The sequence below is a fragment of the Myotis davidii genome, unplaced genomic scaffold (genome assembly GCF_000327345.1).
Source record: "Myotis davidii unplaced genomic scaffold, ASM32734v1 scaffold1330, whole genome shotgun sequence".
Classification (NCBI taxonomy): Eukaryota; Metazoa; Chordata; class Mammalia; order Chiroptera; family Vespertilionidae; genus Myotis; species Myotis davidii.
In genome coordinates this window covers 1,714,766-1,720,765 of record NW_006283826.1, presented here as the reverse complement: position 1 = coordinate 1,720,765, position 6,000 = coordinate 1,714,766, and the positions used below count along the sequence as shown (strand labels likewise).

At 43.2% G+C, this 6,000-nt stretch overlaps 1 protein-coding gene across 1 annotated transcript in view; it reads right to left on the bottom strand.

Annotated features, from left to right (window-relative positions):
- FBXW8 (F-box and WD repeat domain containing 8) overlaps nt 1–6,000 on the bottom strand; it is a 90,488-nt gene that overhangs the window by 16,461 nt on the left and 68,027 nt on the right. The gene's annotated exons all lie outside the window — the stretch shown is intronic.

Sequence of the window (6,000 nt, the reverse complement as noted above, 5' to 3'; positions counted from 1 at the left end):
CTGTTAGAATGATAGAAGGAAATGCAAAAGGAAATAAAGGAAAATTCAGAGAATTCCTTAGTCCAAGGTGCACACAAATTCAAAAGACACAGAAAAATGCCAAATGAAGAAATTAGGTTTGCGTCTCCGAAGAGGAAACGAAGGTCACTGCCTGCGCCTGGTTTGGAATCAATGGGAAAGCGAGCAGATCCAGAAGCGTGCAGCCAGCCAGCGCGGGTTCTCTTTCTTGTTCCGCTCCCTGTATTCATACCACAGAAGGTGCAGGAAAGAACGGTTCCAGCATCCAGGAGGATGAAGCTTGCACAGTTAACCACTACATGAGTCCTTTAGACTAAACGACAAACCCCAAGTCCTGGTCCCAATGCTTCTCTCTTCAGTCACTCTCCACTTGCTAATTTTAAGGAGCTCTGTTCCATAACGTACGGAGGCAAATAAGAAGGTGGTCTTAATCTCTAGACTATATATATATATTTTTTAAATACCTATTTTATTGTTTTTGTTTTCTTTGTTTTTGCAGAGAGGAAGGGAGAGGGATAAAGAGAGTCAGAAACATCGATGAGAGAGAAACATCGATCAGTACCTCCTGCACACTCCCCACTGGGTATGTGCCTGCAACTGAGGTTGACCAGAATCGAACCTGGGACCCTTGAGTCCGTAGGCCGACGCTCTATCCACTGAGCCAAACCGGTTAGGGCGACAATATATTTTTTTAAATGTAAACACTTCCGTGCCTTCTCTCGAGCAAAAGAAAAATAAAAAGATGATTCATAAATAATCTTTCTGAAGATTTAAGACTTCTACTAAAAAAACCTTAGTAATTCAGTTCAACTTAATTAACATGAGCCACTTGCTTTGGGTCAGTCACTGTCGTAAGTACTGAGGACACATCTTGCTCCCAAATTCACAGTCAAAAACCTCCTCATCAACACAGTTCGGTGCCTACATTCCATTCTGTTGATCATGGGGTTAAAATCAATCACTGAACTCGAAAGTTTTAATATGAATATTTTGTAGCAAGTTTCCTCTCTTAGTACACATAAGAAAATGTGCTTTCATTGTCATGTTAATCTATTCATTTATCAAGTATTAGTATACAGGTTCTTATTTTAGTATTGAGAAGTGAACAAATTGTCTCCACTTTGAACTTCATCAATCTCACTGTCAACACACATTTCTAACAAGTGAATCTTTAGAAATTCCTAATAGTCCAGGCAACACTATAATACTAACTATTGCTACAGCATCTGGAAGAGGGCGATTTCAAACTTTAACCCATAAAGACTAGAGTAAAAAAACTAAATGTTATTTTTATGCAGTTGAAAATAAAAGTTTCTGAGAAAATTTCAACGATTCTAAAATATCCAAAATAAGATTCTTCTTCCAGGTAAGAACACAGTAATAATCAAATCTTTTATCTACAGGGAATAACATAAAAATTGCATAAAATCAGCTCCTGGAGAGAGAAAAATTAAAAACAGCAACTTCATGGTCTATCATAAAAGTAATACTTTACACTTATCATTACAGACCTTTCAGTAGGATTCTTGGACTCAATATATCTTGTGGGTGAGGGAGGGAGAGGAAGAGAGAGAGAGACAAGCATTGATGTGAGAGAGACACAGTGATTGGTTGCCTCTTGCACTGGCACCAACGGGGTCTGGGGATCGAGTCTGCAACCGAGGTACGTGCCATGACCAGATTCAAACCCACAACCCTTGAGTCTGCAGAATGACACTCTAACCACTGAGCAAACTGGCTACAGCTCAATATCTTGTTTTTAAAATACTTCAACTACTATAGTCGGAAGGTAGACCTTTAAAATATACAATGTCCATGGTAAATATAAGGATTGAAATCTGATATTGAGTCAGTTCCTATCCTTTACTTTTTCTAGTTCTTTCTTTACAAGTGGATGGACCATGTCTGAGGGACACAATGAGGTCACATCCCTCTGTGAAGAGCCTCTGCATAAAGACATCTAAGCTATCAGGACTCACGTATCTTCTACAATGCTTAGTAATTCAGTGAATCAGAACTATCCCAACAGTACCTGCACCATTACGTTTAGTTAAAGACCACAGAGATTAGAAAACACATTACCCATCTCGGAGGCGGTTCTTTCCATGTTACAAGTCCCTTAACGACCTTTACCATTCCTCCCCCTCTATTCCTCCCTCCCTCCCATACTCTCTCTCTTTTAATAAGGTTGAGCAAATGGGACTTCATTTTATCTGACTGCCACAGACTAGTGAGATTAATTATTCATGCTCACACTCTCCCTCTTGTTAAGACCATGCATTAGACTAATTTTCCTCTTTATTGCCCTAGTTGGGTGAGTCTCAACCCATGGCCACTTGACTCACCCTCAGAGGTGTATGGATATGCTGGAAAGAAGGAAAAAATTACCCATAGCTACAGTCTTGGAGAAAATATTCTGCACTAATGCGACCGCCAAATCAATAGATGTTGCTGGGGATTTTTTCTTTTAAATACCAAGTGGATATTACAAAAGAGCTTACATAGTGATTACAGGGCACAATTTTATAGGAGTCAGATGCTTCTTCAAGAACTTTCTAAAACAGTGAAACCATGTTAAGAGTGGCATATATTTTGCAAAGATAACTACGAGAGATACATTCTGGGTGGTTTTCCTTTCTCCTTAGCTTCCAGGCAGATGTAGAGGCACCTAATGGAAGCAATCACTGTTTGAAAAGAACTTCAGGGATCTTAAAGTATTTTCATAAACCCTAGTCTTAGAATCCTAACTCTGAATTTTGTTCAAGTTAATCTAACATAACAGAATTATATAACGAAAGCAGTAACCTCCTGTGCATCCACCTCTCAGAGATAACCACTTGAACAGCTTAGTGTATATACTGCTAACTTCTTCTATACACATCTGTCTGTGTCTACCCGTCTCCTCCCTCTCCCTGTATGTGTGTATAAAATTATTCTTTTCCATGAATGGGACTACTGCTCTACAATTTGGTTTTCCTACTAAATACCAGGAGTGTTCTTTCCCCGTCAATACCTATAGGTAAACCTTGTTATTTTTAATGGCAGCATAGAATTTCTCTGTGGATATTTAATTCCACACTGGTAGATATTTGGGTTGTTTCTAATTTTTAGACAAAATAAATAATGCTGTAATTCGCTCAACAGCCAGTCAACAGTATTTATTAACCATCTTCAGTGGAGTGGGCACTGGAATGACAGGGACGGCGGATGACGCGCAGAAGCCTCCACCTGCTGCCAGCTGAAACCACCCACCTCTCTGCCAGCTGGTGTGCGGCCACCAGCTGTCCTGCTCCTGCAGACGAGGGGCTCACCTCTTTGAGGAGACCCACCTTACAGCCATGTCCTAGCAGCTGGTGTAAGCAGCAGCGACAGCACTATAGAGTCAGGAAGGAGCCACAGGCCCAACATCTGGGAAGCATCAGTCACTGTCCTGGTGCAGGAGGGCCCTGCACCCTCCAGGTGTGGCCTAGACCGTTTAGTGTGCCCAGGACTGGCTGTCCAACCAAACCCTCAAGGAAAGGGCTGAGAAGTAACTACTGCCCCTGCAGTGGGGTGAGCTCAAGGCAGGCCAACGTCCTCCTTCACACAGGAAGAACTGGATTTAGCACTGCAAACACATCCAAATCTAAGACTGCTACCGACCCCATAATCTGGAACCACATGTATGCAGAAATCGCCATGAAGAGATTACAAAGCCTTGCAGCCTCCGACTTTTGGTCACATGATGGTGACTGAAGAAAGGAACCCCTGTGTTTTCTTTGATTAAGTTTACAAAAATAGTCTTCCTCATGCTCACTCATCTGCCAAAGGCACTGCACGAACAGCAGTATCAACACGAGCAGCAGCTCACCTGCTACGCACCCCAGCACTGCCCTTCTGAAGGGGTAGGAGTGGCCAGAAGGCTTCCCTACGATTTCAGCACTGAAGCAGCTTTGTGAGCTGCAGCTAACTTGTACACGGCCACTAGAGAGGGAGGGAGTGACAGAGCACAGGACTAGTGCTGCTGAGCTGGACTGAAGCAGAGTGAAGAATAAAGGGCATGGGGACTGATTGAAATTCTTGGAGATGACACAGTCTACCTACTTTCTTTTCTGATCCCTGATAACCTGCCTCCCTCACGACCACATATATTCTTCTCTTATGAGGGGGAAGTCATAATAAGAAGCCAAATTCTAAAGAGTAAAGCAAATAACCCCCACACTCTGTCTTCCATCCCTATCAAGCTTGTGTTGTGCTCTCGCTGTGCCCTCAGCACAACAGACCTCGTTCCCTCTGGTCAATGCCAAAGGTACTTATGTCCACACACTTCATCTGGGGTTTCCAAGGTGCCACCTTAAACTGTGCCTTCGCTTCCTCCGACCTCTCCTGACCTGTGGCTCTTCAGCACTGGGGCTAGGAGCGTCACCAAGGAAACTCATTTAGCAGGTCAGCTGAGGCTGTTACCAAGTGCCCCGCCATGTGTAAAATGCTGTCCTAGACTTGGACTATATGTTCCTTGTGAAAGCAATCCTATCATTCATTCTTGCAGCTTTGATTAAGGATGCAGCATGTGCCCGGTGCTCAGTATATAGACGACTGCTCAGTACACGTTATCAGGGAAACCCAGAGCTTACCACAATCTGGGACACAATAAATACTCATTCCTTTTTTTTGCTTAACACCTGCTCCTTGCCTCCCCTCCCCCTGCTCCAATTTCTGGATGTCTAATCTTGCTACTGTCATGTACAAAGGAATACTTCATCCTACTCAAACAGAAGGAGGTTCCACAATAACCAGATTCTAGAACAGCCGTGGGCAAACTACGGCCTGCGGGCCGGATCCGGCCCATTTGAAATGAATAAAACTAAAAAAAAAAAAAAAAAAAGACCGTACCCTTTTATGTAATGATGTTTACTTTGAATTTATATTAGTTCACACAAACACTCCATCCATGCTTTTGTTCTGGCCCTCTGGTCCAGTTTAAGAACCCATTGTGGCCTTCGAGTCAAAAAGTTTGCCTACCCCTGTTCTAGAACCATAATATCCAGATCCTACAACCTCCCCCCTCCCCCCAAACTGTGTCCAGTTTTGAAAACGTGGCAGACTAGAATGCCTGGAAAACCCTGCGGCTTACAAACGCTAAAAAGCCTGGATAAGATTTAATATCAATAAACATTCCTTCAACCTATCTGTTTAAGTTCTAAGAAATCAGAAAAGTTCCGAGGAGCCAAAAAAGGAGAAGAGTGGCCTGGCCGGGTAGCTCAGTTGGTTACAGTGTCATCCTGATATGCCAAGGTTGTGGGTTCGATCCCCAGTCAGGACATATAAGAATCAACTAATGGATGCATAAATAAATGATAACAAATCTCTATGTTTTTCTCTCTCTCTCTCTAAAAATCAATAAATTAATCAATAAATAACAAATAGAGAACACTAAATCCAGAAAGGAAAGAGAGCGCTCATGCCGGGGTTTCTCTGGGACACCCGCCAGCACACACAGAACACCAGACTGAGTCCTCTGCATAGAGCGGGCCCTGGTACGGCTATGCACACCCAGTAAAAAGCAAGCTGTGGAAATGGTCTGTTCATTAGCCAAAAGAGCCTACCCAGAGGCTGGTCTGCCTCAGGTTCGGCTCAGGACGGAAAATGTTTGCCCTGGGGTGTGCTAGCACACATCTGCCCTCACCAGGTTCAGAGGCTGAAGTATGCTCCCTGCAAGGCCAAAACCCCATGCCCAGTCATCAGTTTAAAGTACTTCCAGGTTGGTAACGTGCTCTGGTACCTGCAGGACTACTCTCAGGAGGAAGACCCTCTCAACCCAGGCCCCTTAGGACATCTACAATCACCATCAGCCAAATAGGAGCTCGCAACAAAAACAGACTCTAAATACATAAAGAAACACCTCATCCTACGCGACAGGCAGAAAACAAACAGAAGAATTCACTTCCAAGGATATCAAATAAAGAGAACGTTTACAGAAGTAAAAGAAGGTAGGGGTAAAAA